This window comes from Corythoichthys intestinalis, chromosome 7 (genome assembly GCF_030265065.1).
Source record: "Corythoichthys intestinalis isolate RoL2023-P3 chromosome 7, ASM3026506v1, whole genome shotgun sequence".
Lineage (NCBI taxonomy): Eukaryota > Metazoa > Chordata > Actinopteri > Syngnathiformes > Syngnathidae > Corythoichthys > Corythoichthys intestinalis.
The window spans coordinates 48,398,554-48,414,212 of record NC_080401.1 but is presented as its reverse complement, the minus strand read 5'-3'; the positions used below and the strand labels follow the sequence as shown (position 1 = coordinate 48,414,212).

General features: G+C 40.3%; 1 protein-coding gene across 4 annotated transcripts in view; it reads left to right on the top strand.

Annotated features, from left to right (window-relative positions):
• Positions 1 to 1,782: 1,782 nt before the first annotated feature.
• espnla (espin like a) overlaps positions 1,783 to 15,659 on the top strand; it is a 37,954-nt gene continuing 24,077 nt past the window's right edge. For 3 of the 4 annotated variants that reach the window (XM_057842348.1, XM_057842347.1, XM_057842345.1), the window contains exons 1-2: positions 1,783 to 2,717; positions 9,990 to 10,121. The gene's annotated coding sequence lies outside the window, so the exon portion shown is untranslated. Of the gene's footprint in view, positions 2,718 to 3,901; positions 4,000 to 9,989; positions 10,122 to 15,659 lie in introns of those variants that run through there. The other variant, XM_057842346.1, reaches the window with a different exon arrangement.

Below are 15,659 nucleotides of genomic sequence, written 5' to 3'. Positions count from 1 at the left end.
GGTCTTGTGCAGATACCAACAGGTTTTCTTCCAGAATGTTCCTGTATTTGGCTGCATCCATCTTCCCGTCAATTTTAACCATCTTCCCTGTCCCTGCTGAAGAAAAGCAGGCCCAAACCATGATGCTGCCAACACCATGTTTGACAGTGGGGATGGTGTGTTCAGGGTGATGAGCTGTGTTGCTTTTACGCCAAACATATCGTTTTGCATTGTGGCCAAAAAGTTCAATTTTGGTTTCATCTGACCAGAGCACCTTCTTCCACATGTTTGGTGTGTCTCCCAGGTGGCTTGTGGCAAACTTTAAACGAGACTTTTTATGGATATCTTTGAGAAATGGCTTTCTTCATGCCACTCTTCCATAAAGGCCAGATTTGTGCAGTGTACGACTGATTGTTGTCTTATGGACAGACTCTCCCACCTCAGCTGTAGATCTCTGCAGTTCATCCAGAGTGATCATGGGCCTCTTGGCTGCATCTCTGATCAGTTTTCTCCTTGTTTGAGAAGAAAGTTTGGAAGGACGGCCGGGTGTTGGTAGATTTGCAGTGGTCCGATGCTCCTTCCATTTCAATATGATGGCTTGCACAGTGCTCCTTGAGATGTTTAAAGCTTGGGAAATCTTTTTGTATCCAAATCCGGCTTTAAACTTCCCCACAACAGTATCTCGGACCTGCCTGGTGTGTTCCTTGGTTTTCATAATGCTCTCTGCACTTTAAACAGAACCCTGAGACTATCACAGAGCAGGTGCATTTATACGGAGACTTGATCACACACAGGTGGATTCTATTTATCATCATCGGTCATTTAGGACAACATTGGATCATTCAGAGATCCTCACTGAACTTCTGGAATGAGTTTGCGGCACTGAAAGTAAAGGGGCCGAATAATATTGCACGCCCCACTTTTCAGTTTTTTATTTGTTAAAAAAGTTTAAATTATCTAATAAATGTTGTTCCACTTCACGATTGTGTCCCACTTGTTGATTCTTGACAAAAAAATTACATTTCATATCTTTATGTTTGAAGCCTGAAATGTGGCGAAAGGTTGCAAGATTCAAGGGGGCCGAATACTTTTGCAAGGCGCTGTATATATTCAATGCCAGCCCTGGTATATGTAAAGCAGTGGCGGATGCTGGTCTTTCAATAAGGGAAGCTCAAAGTGTGTCTGCCTCTGAGTTCTTTTTGACAGTGGAGGGGCTTAGTAGGACCCGCTGCTCGGTAGGGAAAGAAAATAGAGTGCCAGCAGTCAAGAGACTAGAGGAGTTCCAAAAAATCCATTATTACATGCATCGCGATTCGACACGTGACGATTCGATTACGATTCATAAAGGTTCAAAAACAATGTTTTTCCCTCATAACTTTATGATATCCGCTCTTAGCAGAACGAAATTCAAGACACGTCTGCCGCCGGGCACAGTTAACAGGCGCGCGCAGAGTTATGATGGATGCTGCTGGTTACTGAGAGAGAGATTTACTCCTTTTTAAGAGACTGGAAAATAAATTTGTGTATGAGAGAGGCAAGTACAGAAGCGCAACCTGGTGGTCGCGGTTTTGTGTGCAAGTTTTTTTTTTTTTTTTTTTTTTTTTTTTTTTTTTAAGAGCATGAAGGGAAGAGCGTATAGACCCTACTCACCAACGTCACAGAATGACGTGTCGCTGTATCCGGCCGCCATATTGTCCGTCATTGTTTATCCTTATTCTCAGTGGTTTCAATTTGTCGTGCAATTTATACAGTAGTGCAATTCATGGAAGCCCCGGTGCTTTCAGACGCTGTAAACTCATTGGATGCGTTGCATAAAAGGCGTTATGTGGAAAAGCTTCAGTCTATCCATTCGCCAGATCCATATTTGATGTCTAAATCGATATTTTTCGACCCGCTGTCTCCGCCCTCTCTGCCTGTCATCTGAGCCCGAGTGTCGAAAGAGAACGCCACAAAGACGAGACTGTTGAAATTATGAATTAATAAAATAATAAAGCAAATGTGACACACACAAGGGCTTGCTAAAATTTGTTTAAATATATTGTTCTATGTAAATCAGCCAAGGTAGCCCCCCGCATTTTTACCACACCAAATCTGGCCCCCTTTGCAAAAGGTTTGGACATACTTGTTTAACTGATGATCCGTAGACGAGGCCAGCTTCTTTCACTTGGTACCAGCTAAATATTATTCAAAATGTAATGATGGTGGAAGAAATAAGCATCTTGAATTTGAAACTGTATGTTGTCGGCGATTAGCCTCACAATGATCTTAATTGTGGTTGTCAGCCCAAAACACTCTAAATATATATTAAATGCATCTTACCACATATAAAATGACTACTACATAATCTGTGGTAATCGTTTGGAGCCCAGTTTTCTCGTCGAATTGCAGCAGTCCATCTCGCTTTCCTCTCCGGGTCTCTCGGAATACTGTAGAACTTCAAGTCTCTCCGTCTATCTTCTCTGTTATTGCAACCAACCGCCACACACGCCTTCACCATTTTGATTACTAATGTTAACGAGCAGAAAAACACGCCATAATAGGAGGAATTTACGTAGCGGTAATGCGTCAACACGACGAGTTGACGGACAATATGGCGCGGAGGCGTGGTTGTGACGTCATGTGAGTGGGGTCTATAGTTCGTTGCTCCTTGTCATTTAGATTTCCAGCAGTAGTTTTTAGGCATTTCAGTTGAAAAATGTCCTGAGTGTGTTGCAAAGACCCGTGTGCATCTAAAAGAGGTGAGTACACGAACCCTCTTGTACTGTTTAGCCTTTTTTGTTGTTGTTTTTGAGATGTTAATAGCGCCGAGCGCTAAGCTAACTAGCTAATTTGCTAACGTGTATTTCATATGCAGAACGTGTAAAACCACGATTAAGTACAGCGGTAACACTACAGAAATACGAAATAGTACAGAATTCTGTGAAAACAAGGTATATTGGTTAAAATAAGTCTGATTTCTAAAGACACTTTGTTTCCAGAAAATGTGGAATTCATTCCACCTGTGTAAATTTTATTGTATTGTTGAGAGAAATAAGCCTCCCATTAAAATGTTGTAATGTTTTTGCACTTTCTTGTCAAAAAAAAAAATAAATAAATAAAAAAGCAGCTTAAGGGCAGCTTTTTGTTGTATGGGCATGTTTCCATCGTTCCTGTTGAATCATTAGGATATTTTGAATAAATAATTGACATAAATTTGTTTGGCTATCGTATTAAGTAGTAATGTACGATGCTAATCGTGATAATCGCGATAATCGTTTATTAATCTTATCGTAGCACCCTGAATCGTAATCGAATCGAATCGTTGGGTGCCTAAGATGGCACAAGAGACTAAAACATAATGAGCATTATGCTAGTTTCGTCTGACGAGATGATGCATATTTAGAATGTGAGACATTATATGTGTAGTTAGCCTGCATAGTAGCAGTGTCCAGTTGTGTCACATAAGTGACATGCTGCGCCCCCCACCTACCAGTGCAGTGACCTTTCCAGTCTCAAGGCTTGCACACACGGTAAGAGTTGTTTTCTTATCTTTTCCAGAGTGACTATGCAATGTTGCTTTACACCAGTGCTTCTCAATTAACGTTCCGCGCCCCCCCAACTCTCTGCAGGCATGAAAATCTCTCACCTTTCGGCGAAATTCGCCGTTTTGAAGTCAAAAAGGGCGACCTACGTGAATTGCGTAGATCCGAGGAGAAATTCTTTTTGGGAGGAGGGGGGGTCGCGAGGTTTTATTGAATTATTATTAATATTATTATCATGTGATTAACTTAGTACGTAAACTGAGCACTTAAGAGCACAGTCAGCAAATCCTTCTAGATGCTTCGCTGACGAGAACCAATCATCGGCCCAAGCTGCGTTCCATTATTCCAAACGCGCGCACTCCTTACTGTACATGGAGTGCTCGGAGAGCCTTTCGTTGCGTTGCAAAGCAGCGAAAACAAAAAGCAGGCCTTATCCACACCGGGGCAGACCAGAGCGCAGCATACACACTTGCCTGTATTTGCCAGCAGATTGAAGTTGGTGAGTAATGGTTTCAATCGTTTTCACATTTTGCGATATAAAAAAGTTACTGCCACTCATTGCAGCTTGCGTTGAACACCGTCAGAGCTAGCCAAATCTCCCATGAAAAAAAATAGCTCCCGTTAAATTGGCGTCAAGCTTGTGTATTTAGCGGTAATATAAACGAAGAAACACACTGTTGAGTCAAATTAAGCGGCATTCTCTCGGATGGAAGGGGCGCCTCACATCGCTCCCGTCGTCCGCCGGAGACGCGTTATTTTCGGCTTGGATTTGAGCTGACGGCCGGTGTCGGCACAACACCGGCCCGACGAGTGGTGGGAATGAGTCCTGCTTCTTAAAGCTTTTCAGAAATACAGGGATCCCTCGTTTTTCGCAGTTAATGGGGACCAGAACCCGCCGCAATAAGTGAAAACCGCGAAGTAGCGCCCCTCCCCCCCAATTTTTTTTGTGCGTGTTCAATGCATTTATTCAGATTTTACATTGGAAAAAAGATACATATATATATGACATGTTTTTTCACTTTTTTCACCCAAGTATCATTTATGAATGGTTTTCAAGCACTTCAAAATGTAAGAATTATGATAAGTTTTAAACATGTTACTGCCCCACCGAATTATTTTTAAACAAGAATAAAGTATTAAGAAAATGCTTGGCTTTATTAAATGCTTCATAGTGTGTCTACTCAAACCCTCTCAGGCTTTGGTAAACGGTGATTGACACATGTGCAAAGTTTTTCTTTTTATATATATTTTTTTGTTTGAAGCAACTTCTTTGATTGAATAATAAAGACACAAATGTCCTAGCCAAAATGTGGCCCAAATGCAAAACATTACTTCAATGGAAAAATTTGTTTCAATCAAGAAAAATAGTTTTCAAATGCTTTTTTTGTCTCAAATTTATTTTTGCAATCAAAAACAATTTTTTTTATTGAAGTGACTTTTTGGGGATTAAAAGTATATACTGTATTTTGATTGAAGCAACTTTGTTTTTGATAGAAGTAACTTTGTTTTTTGATTGAATAATAAAAACACAAATCGTTATTGAGAGAGAAAGAAATTACGAAAGCTTTAAAACTAAAAGCCACCGGGGAGTCTGTTTTTAAAAATATTTATATTTCATTACATAGACATGCGTCGTAGGGAAGGGAGATTGAGGGATAAAAAGAGTTAGATGAGGCTGCTAAAGGCAGTGGATACCTCATCAGCTGGGTGAATAGCAGACCTGGTAAGAACAAGTTTGCAAGGATAGTCGGGTATTAAATACAATTATAAACACAATTACAATGTTATTTTTCTATAAGATTTTTATGTCATTGCTTTATTAATCATTAGGTGCTAGAGTTGTTAAGTATGGATAATAATGTTTTAAGAAAACTGTGCTGTTGGTGGGTCAGTGACCATCTGATGTGGTTTGTTCTCAGATGAACAAGTTGAGGAAGGAAGTTTTGATGCAGAGGTTGAAGGAAGAAAAGAGGCAGACTGACTGAGTCACAGCCAGAAAGTGTTGATGACAGTTTTGATTTCTATTCACTGTTGCCCCCTCCCAATTAACCCTTTAACACCTAAACCTATTTTGGCCGAATTTGCATGCATTTGATGTTGCCTTTATATTTCAAAGAAAAAAATGTTTACAATGGCCAAGTTGGGTCCCTTTTTTCAGGACACCTTGAACTTCATGTCCAAACTGTTGTTTTCTTCACTGACCAATTATAATCCACATTTTGGACCCAAAAAGACAAAAAAAATCCCAAAATATTTTTTCAAAATTTGTAATGTTGGTGTCCCATTGACAACTAAACATGCTCGACCAACCGTTTTGAAGCTTGATAATATTTATTCAACTTGTTATGATAAACATTCAATAGAAAAAAATAAGATTGAATAGTTTGATGTTTGACTATTCAACACAAACAGCGGGTATGGTCATAGGCGTTTTTGGCCTTTACACATACTATGGTCAAAACAAGTTATATACAGTGCATAATAGATGATATATATAATTTTTTTTCTCACAAACACAAAAAGAGTTTGGAGGATATCTCTTTTTTAAGTTAGGTATTATACCCATCACCTTATCTAAAGTATGCACACATGCAATCAAGCTTCTCGAAAAGATTCATAGGGAAGAAAAAAAAAAATATAAAACTGAAAAAAAGTATTTTCAAAAATATTGACAAGTAGTTCAGTTCAATTCAATTTTTTCAGGCATGTGACCCGATAAAGGTTTTTTTTTTTTTTTTTTGCGCACTCAATAAAGTTTGTTTTTGAACAGGTCACTGAACTGCGTCACATAGAACGTCACACAGCCTACTCTTCTGCTGTTTGAGCGCTGCTGTCACTTCTACTCGCCGAGACGCCGACTAATCCGAGAAAAACGACAAATACAGCCCATCCTATTCCTTGAGTTGATGAAAAAACTGCATTAGCTTGCGCTAAATTTAGTTTTCGATTTCATTCTGCACGTTTCAAAGTCGCTCGCGCAATCCAACCGGTGTTCATGCCTCCTTTTCCTTAGTTGGCGCCTAGCTCGGCAATTTATTAAAAATGTTCACATTCGGTTCGTCCTTCATGACATCACAATGGATCTTGGGATATGCAATCTTTTGTGCTTTTTTCGGTTTTGAAAAAGGACAAGAAATGATGGAAATATGGAGATAGATACATTGTACATGCAGCGTTTTAATGCATATTTATGAGTGCAATAAAACTATAAAACTCAAACGACATTATCTCCCGTTTTTCTTGGTCGATTGACTTCAAATAAAAACTGGTGTGGACATCAACTTCCACACTTTCAAATGAGGCCAACTGGCGGCACGTGGGTGACGTAATTACAGCGTGACGAAGCTTCAAAGACGACATGCGTAAACGCGTCGCTGCCGACACGTTCGGTGTTAAAGGGTTAAAGTATGTCACAGTCGCAGCCAATTATTATCTAAAGCTGGTTAAAATTGAAGTTATGTTGTTTTAAGGTGTATCAAATACTTGTTCATGTGCTCCTTTTGATCTACGAGCACCCGCCCCTCCACCGGTCTCTGCACGGCCCTGCTGAAACACAGTGTGGGTCGACAGAGCTCAATATTTTGTTGGGGTGTACAGTGTACTGGAACATATTTCCTCCACACCCTTCTCACCTTTTTAACCCCTGACCCATTTTCATGCCTGTCTCTGCCACCACTGTAAATATACTATTGTATCATTTGTATATAAAATTATTATTATAAGTACAACTCTGCATAACATTGTGTTGTTTTTAATCTTAAAGAGAAAAGTAATATAGATCAACTTACAATAAAGTATAAAAAAAAAATCATTCTGTAAAAATACACTCGATACATTGACTTTAATTAAATCAATAAATAATAATAAATTCAAATTGATTAGCAACATCAAGCATGAAGACAATATGTCAAACAATTAGAGTGAAAAAGAACAAAAAATTAATAGAACAAAAACGACATGGCAGTGGGCAGAGGGACAGTTTTTATTTTTGCTGTAGGCAGTATCACCTCCTTTGCTATGGTGTGGGGTTATTTTGCACTGAGCAACTTGGTATGCCACCTTATATGATGCTAACTGTGCTTGCTGGTTTACTGATGTAACACTGAAAAAGTGGGAGGATTGCCGGCAATATTTGGCACTCGCTGAAAAAAAATAATTCCTGCTGTCCGCTGCGAACATTTTTAGACAAAGTAGACGGCCTGGTCTTTCCTCGTCTCCCACTGTACCTAAAGACAGCAAAAAGCTAAATGCTACATATGCTTCGTCATATTTCCTTGTCTTCGCTTTTCATATCTTCAGTTCTCTTTGCTGTGTGCTCTTGTTTGGTTGAAAAGTACTGCACACACGCTGAAAATGAGAGCGGCACTGCCGCCCACTGAATGGATGTGCAATTACACTTTCTCTAGTACGACAAAAAAGTACGTTCCCCAAGGTCACATACGCCACCCCCAGCATCGCTCTGCGCCCCCCTGGGGGGGCCCCCCTACTATTTGAGAAGTACTGCTTTACACTAAATGTAACTCGTAGCGCTAGCATAGCATTAATGTTAGCATTAGACAAATGCTAACGGCGAGCGTCCTCTTAAAGTATCGGACAGCTTTTTTTTTTTTTTTTTTTGCATACAGTTCGTGGCTTTTAGGTGGGTTTAATCGAAAATAATGTACTGTTTTCCTACTGAGTGTGTATTATCACCATGTTGGAATTGTCCTTGTAGATGATACAATTTGTACTCATCTGTCAATGTGCATTCAAAATTGTTGGAAACCCTTATTTATTTTTGAAGTAATATTTTTTAATTTTACAGTGGAAAACATTTTTAGTAAATGTTTACTACAACTAGACATAGTCTTTATTATCAGGCACGAGTGCGGTTGCACCCCCAGCAAGCCCCTTAAAGTGATTCTCTAACTTAAATACATGTAGGCTCTAATAAGCCACAATTGTTCTCATGTACTAAAATATGTTGTTAGAAACACATAAATGTTAAATCAATGGCAATATTTTACAATATTTAGTCCATATTTTGACCGTTAGTTGGCGCCATGGTTTGCGGGCTCGCAGTGATGACGTCATTGGGATCTTTCCAAATGTGTAGCGTGTTCAACAATTGCTTATTGCTGCCTTAACTCGGGAAGAAAAATGCCACGATGTGCTGCTTTTTTGGATGCAATTTCCAGTCAAATGGAAACAAGGGGAGTGAAGTGAGTGATCAAGGTGGAATTATTATTTTTACTGAATAAATGTGCATAAGTGGAAGCTTCTCCCCCTTTTTGGTCCCTCTATGCACGTATCCAACCCACCACGCGTTACAACTGGCGCCCGAAGATTTTTCCTGGATCCTCGGTCAAGTAAGGGATCCGTCTATTTTCTGGATCCGATGGTCCCACCGCGTCTGCAATATTCATTTCGGATCTGTCCATTTTTTGGATTTGTCGGTCCCACTGCGGCTTTTCGGATCAGTCTATTTTGTGGAATCGAGGGCCTGATCGCGGCTGCGACATTGCCATGGGATCGGTCTAATTCCTGGATCTGCGAGTGAGTAAAAAACGCGGATTTGGATTACGATTGCTATCTTTTTTGTTGACTATTCGTGGGAGTTTTCCCCAAATCATACTAAATAAAGCACTATGGCACGCTACAGTACTGTACTGTATGTAAAGCACACGACAGCTCTGGATGCTAACAATCTACATAATTATATTGGGAAGTTTGAAAACGCAATATGCTTACCTTGAATATCTGCTAATAAAACCGGACAGCATACACTCTCGCTCCCAACCGGAGTTCCCAACAGAACTCTCTCGCATCACCAGTTTTACCCAACTTTTGTCTTATCAGGTATTTGCTATACGCATTTTCCCTGAAGCTCGTCTTGTGAACGACCTACAGTGCTGTCCTGCTCTTCACTTTTCAGATCTGGTTCAAATAGGAAGGGTAGAACTGACGACATGTTGGGAAAGCTAACGAATGACACGCTGGAATTTCGGTAACGGGACCGGGGAGGTCACGCACTGCGACGTAATAAGAATGGCGATCTATCACTTAAAAATAATTTTACAAACTTTATTAAAACAAAAACATTTAGAGGGGTTTTAATATCAAATATTATAACTCATACTAACATTTATCTTTTATGAATTACTTGTCTTAAAAATAGAGGACCCCTTTAAGGTCCGCCCCTGATCGACACGGATTTGGACCCATTACATTCAACAAGGACCCGAACAGCACTACCGCGCTGTACTTTTCTGCCAGCAGGGGGCACCATTGTGTTTTAGAATAGCTGCTTTGCGCTGGGGCGAAGATTCTGAAGGAATTTTGTGGGGGGTACCCCGCGTCACGACGGAGCTGAGAATGGAGGTTGACCTCTGACCTTTTAAACTGTATTCTGTAAATTTGCTACGTGGACAAAAAAAAAACAAAACAAATCATCAAGTATATATAAAAATTTTGGAATAAAACACTGACGATACTGTACTTATATTTCAGTCCTGCACATTGCTGTTAACCAACCAAGCAGACCCCTCTGACCAAGACTCGGAAGGGTACACCCCTGCCCACCTAGCCCGCCACAACGGACACCAGCAGCGCTTCAGATACCTGCGATGCAAGGAAAATCAAGTAAGCGTGTTCAAATGTCTCCGGGAAGGCGTTGGCCATCTGCTTCTTGGTGAGATGGGGTTAAAAGTAAAACATCTGGAAGCATCTCCGACTCATTTTCTCCATTTGTGACACTGAGGTCACTCGGCTCTGTTGGCTAGGAAATGAAAGCGCTGGTGTGCAAGTTGGACCCAGGGGGCTTTTGTTTTAGGCAAAAACAGATTTGGGCTTTCATGGTGTGCCTGAATTATATTTACAAACTTTTCTCATAGGAAATGATGGTAGTTAGTGGTACCTTGATTTGGGATTGCGTTTTTCCACTTACTGTATAAAATATCGTTTTTTTTGCTATGTTGAAAAAACTGCTGTGCATTGTACTGTTTTCCCCAAGGGAATCGGTATTTATTATAAGTGAAACATTGGCTCCTTGAAATATGAGTGAACCGATTTACAAGAAATAAGCCATTGTTTTTTGTTTTTTTTTTGGGGGGGGGGGGTTGACTTGGAAGGAAAAAAATTGAGACATAAGCACTCAATGGTGTCAGTGAACCGTTCACAACAAGCAGCAATTTTGACAAATAAACAAATGAGGCTTCAAACAAGGAATGTCCCGATCCGATCATGAGATCAGAAATCGGCCAGATCAGAGGATCAGAATCAGGTGAAAAGGATGGGGTTTTTAATTTATGCTGTATAGCAGGGGTCCCCAAACTTTTTCCTGTGAGGGCCACATAACTTTTCCCTTCTCTAATGAGGGGCCAGGGTCAGTTTGTAACAGAAAAAGTTTGACGATTGCAGGAGTGCCTAAATGTAAAAATGTATTGCTTTTCAGAAAGCCACAATCAAATAACCCTTTCTGGATTCTTCACGGAACAAAATTAAATAAAATTTATATATATATATATATATATATATATATATATATATATATATGAAATATAATATAATAATAACTAAAGACGCACCGATACCGATACTAGTATCGTTAGGGGGCGCCGATCTGGCCCGAAATGGTGGTATCGGTATCGGCGAGTACCAACAAAGACGGCGCCGATACCATTTACCGGTCCATTATTATAACATTTGACCACAGCCTTTTTCTCCTCCTGGCGCTCACTACACTCTGTCTCTGTGTTGTGTGATGACACATGAACACCAAGCAGCTATCGCTATTGGCCTGCTCCAGACCAATGAGAGCGGGCCAATAGCCACTCCTGACCAATCAAAAGGGGGCTTTTTCATATGGACGAAAAACAAACCAGGAAATATGGCGGCGCCGCGGCGGTCGGGAAATATTTCCAAATAGAAATCCCGTCGATTAAAATCAATGGCTGCATGCAAGATTTGCGGCCTGAAAGTTTGGAGATGTAGAGTTAAATCGGCCAGTTTCAATACCTCGAACTTGATAAAACATTTGAAGATGAAACGTGAACGAACACAACGAGTTTGAGCCTGCAAGAGCAGGACTGCTATCCAGAGGAAGAAGGCCGCTGGACCGGAGCAACAATCCCTGGTCAGTTCACTTCGTCTACTTTACTTTTAATGTCTTTTACTGAAAGAAATGCCGCAGTAATTTGGGAAGTGTTTCCAAAGTATTGTTGCCACCTTTCAGAAATAGAAATAAGGGACTCCCACCTCCCGAAAAAAAGGAGAGACGGGATGCTGTGGTCAATTATTATTACTTATAATTGTTAGCGTCCGCAAATGCGGAAACAAGGTTGAACCTCGAAGCAGACAACAAGCGGGGGATACATAAAAGGGTTTAATGATTGCAAACAAAAAATAACACGCGATCGCAGGACAGTAGAAATAAGAAAAGGAGTCCGTGACAGCAGGTCGACGGACAAACTAAGACGATAGGCAGCGGTTACAAACGAGAGCAGCACACTAACAGAAAAACCCAATGCAGGGGCATAACAAGCAAATGTAGCGAGATTATTGTGCCAGATGTCAAATAGCGATCAGCAAGGCAAATATCTCGGCAGCCTTCTCTGAGATCACCCGTGCTTAAATGCTGGGTTGACGAGCCTGCATTGGATTGAAGTGCCACGCCCCCACGCCCAGCAACAAAACACAATCTAACCAGCAGCAGAATGTGACAATAATTTCATGAAAGTTGCACTGTTTGAACTTTGAGAGGTTTAAAAAAGTTTATTCAGTTCATTCAGAGTTTATTATTATGAATTTATTTTTACTTTCTTACTGTTGGGCTAGTATTATACATGTTTTATTAATTTCACAAATTTAGCACTATTTTGGCCTTTGAGAGCGGAAGGTTTATTCAACTGTTGTCTACTAGGGTTTAGTGTACTTTTTCCTATTTTGCAAAGGTAAGCAACAGCCTGACAAATCCTTGATAGCAATGATTTCACATCCAATTATGTAGCTCTTTGGGGAAAAAAAAAAAGAAGAAAAAAAAAATATATATATATAATCGGGGTGGTATCGGTATGGTATCGGTATCGGCCGATACTGCACAGCCAGGTATCGGTATCGGGGCCAAAAAATGGTATCGGTGCAACACTAATAATAACACTATTCATTAAATAGATAATAACCAAATAACCCTCTCTGGGTTCTTCACAGAAAAAGCCAGGAAATAAATAACACAAGTATTTAAAAAAAAAAAAAAAAAACTGTTCGGGTGGCCGGACCAAATGTGAAGGTGGGCCGGATGTGGCCCGCGGGCCGTAGTTTGGTGACCCTTACTGTATAGAATTAACAAAAACTTCTCCCGGCTAGAGTCGTCAGTGTTTCGAGACAGTTAAGATTTTACAGTACGTTACTGCCACCTTGTGGTAATAAAAAAATCACTGCATCCACCATGTAAAGCAGCTTGGAACACATGCTCATTCACTTTCACAGGACACAGCCTGTCGAGTGATTTGTGTTACATTTCTGCCTGGGAAACTATATGTCTGTAAGTATTTTACTATACTACACTGCTGGCCAAAAGTATTGGCACCCCTGCAATCCTGTCAGATAATGCTCAATTTATCCCAGAAAATCATTGCAGTTACAAATGCTTTGGTAGTAATGTCTGCATTTATTTTGCCTGCAATGAAAAAAAAACACAAAAGAGAATGAAAAAAAATGTTATTATCTTTTTTTTTTTTACAAAACTCCTAAAATTGGCCGGACAAAAGTATTGGCACCCTAAGCCTAATATTTGGTAGCACAACCTTTAGACGAAATAACTGCGAACAACCCGTCCCGGTACCCATCACTGAGTTTCTTACAATGCTCTGCTGGAATTTTAGACTATTCTTCTTTGGCCAACTGCTCCAGGTCTTTGAGATTTAAAGGGTGCCTTCTCCAAACTGCCATTTTCAGATCTCTCCACAGGTGTTCTATGGGATTCAGGTCTGGATTCATTGCTGGCTACTTTAGAAGTCTCCAGTAATTTCTCTCAAACCATTTTCTAGTGCTTTTTTGAAGTGTGTTTTGGGTCATTGTCGTGCTGGAAGACCCATGACCTCAGAGGGAGACCCAGCTTTCTCACACTGGGCCCTACATTATGCTGCAAAATTTGTTGGTAGTCTTCAGACTATATAATGCCATGCACACGGTCAAGCGGTCCAGTGCCAGAGGTAGCAAAGCAACCCCAAAACATCAGGGAACCTCGGCCATGGGCTTGACTGTGGGGACCGTGTTCTTTTCTTTAAAGGCCTCGTTTTTTTCCCCCTGTTAACTCTATGTTGATGCCATCTAGGGAGGTTAGCCACAGTGCCATGGGCTTTACACATATTGATGACACTGCGCACAGTAGACACAGGAACATTAAGGTCTTTGGAGATGGACTTGTAGCCTTGAGATTGCCCATGCTTCCTCACAATTTTGCTTCTGAAGTCCTCAGACAGTTCTTTGGTCTTCTTTCTTTTCTCCATGCTCAATGTGTTACACACAAGGACACAGAACAGCGGTTGAGTCAACTTTAATCCATTTTAACTGGCTGCAAGTGTGATTTAGTTATTGCCACCACCTGTTATGTGCCACAGGTAAGTAACAGGTGCTGTTAATTACACAAATTAGAGAAGCATCACATGATTTGTCAAAGGGTGCCAATACTTTTGTACGGCCCATTTTTGGAGTTTTGTGTAAAATGATAAAAAAAAAAAAAAAAATCCATTCTCTTTTGTGTTTTTTCATTGCAAGCAAAATAAATAAAGATATTATTACATATAATATATACATATAAATATATATATTAATATGTTCTATTGAGGGCCGGAGCACTAGGCGTGCAATTTGGAGGCCTGAACATGCTCAAAAACTCACCAAAATTTGCACATACATGCGGCAAAATTTAAATTTCAATAATTTTGCAACTTTGCAAAAAAATGCAACAAAATGGCTCAGTGGCGCCCCCTTAAAATTTTTAAATTGGCCTATAACGTTAGGGTTTTTCAGCGTAGAGTGATGAAATTTGGGGAGTCTATACCTTGTCCAAAACTGCTCAAAAAAGCATTGGCACCTATATTCCAAACTCAACAGGAAATGGGTTATTTTGGATCGATTGTAAATTTTTTATCGATTTACAGGGTGCACATTTGAGACCTTTTCGCCAAGGGGGTTAGCTGGATCATCTTCAAAATTGGTGAGACTGTTCAGGAGACATGAGATCTTAAGTTTTTAAAATGAAATAAAATGATTTTTTTAAAAGGTTCCAATACTTTTGTCCTGCCCATTTTTGGAGATTTGTGTAAAATGATAATGATTTATTTTTTTTCCCCATTCTCTTTAGTGTTTTTTTAATGCAAGCAAAATAAATGAAGATATTACTATCAAAGCATTTGTAATTACCATCATTGAGAGAAATTGAGCATTATCTGACAGAATTGCAGGGGTCCCAATACTTTTGGACAGCAATGCATATACTTTATACATATATATCATTTCCCATTTTAACTCATTATTCAACGGCAGTGATTAAGTTAGCATGCTAACATGAGCTTATCACCTTATAACTTGAAATATCAACTCACAGTGTAAATACGGATCATTGTTTTTCTGCTTGGGTAACAATAAACTTCTGTAAAAAAAAAAAAAATAAAAATAAAAATGATCACAAAATTCAAAAAATGTCCATACTCAGTCAAGTTGCGGTGCGCTTTCCTGATTTACGAGCCGCTGACGTGCGATCAAAGAGCGGCGTAGTAATCAGGGAATGCTGTCCTGCTGACAGGCTTTAAAGCCTCCCAGGTGTGTCGGCGGACCACCCGCACCTCCGCTCGGGCCAGGCTAACGGGAACCTGTAATAAGTCAAGAAGAAGAAGAGCAGCTGCACTTGTTGTGGGGTTCCACGCCTCGCCGCTCCCCGAACAATGGCGGAATAATTAGCAGGCTTCGTCAGCCCCCGCTGACCCTATCGGCTTTCCGTGCCCTCCTCTCAGGTGGATGGCCCCGAGGTCTGTTATGAGATCCACGGGTTTGGGTTTCACACTTTTCAACATCCCCGTGCCTGGAGCTGGCAACTCAATCCCACTAAGGAGCAAGATTCAGGCAAGACTCTTGAGCTGGATCCTCAAGATGATGCTCCTATTACTGAAGATCAGCTAA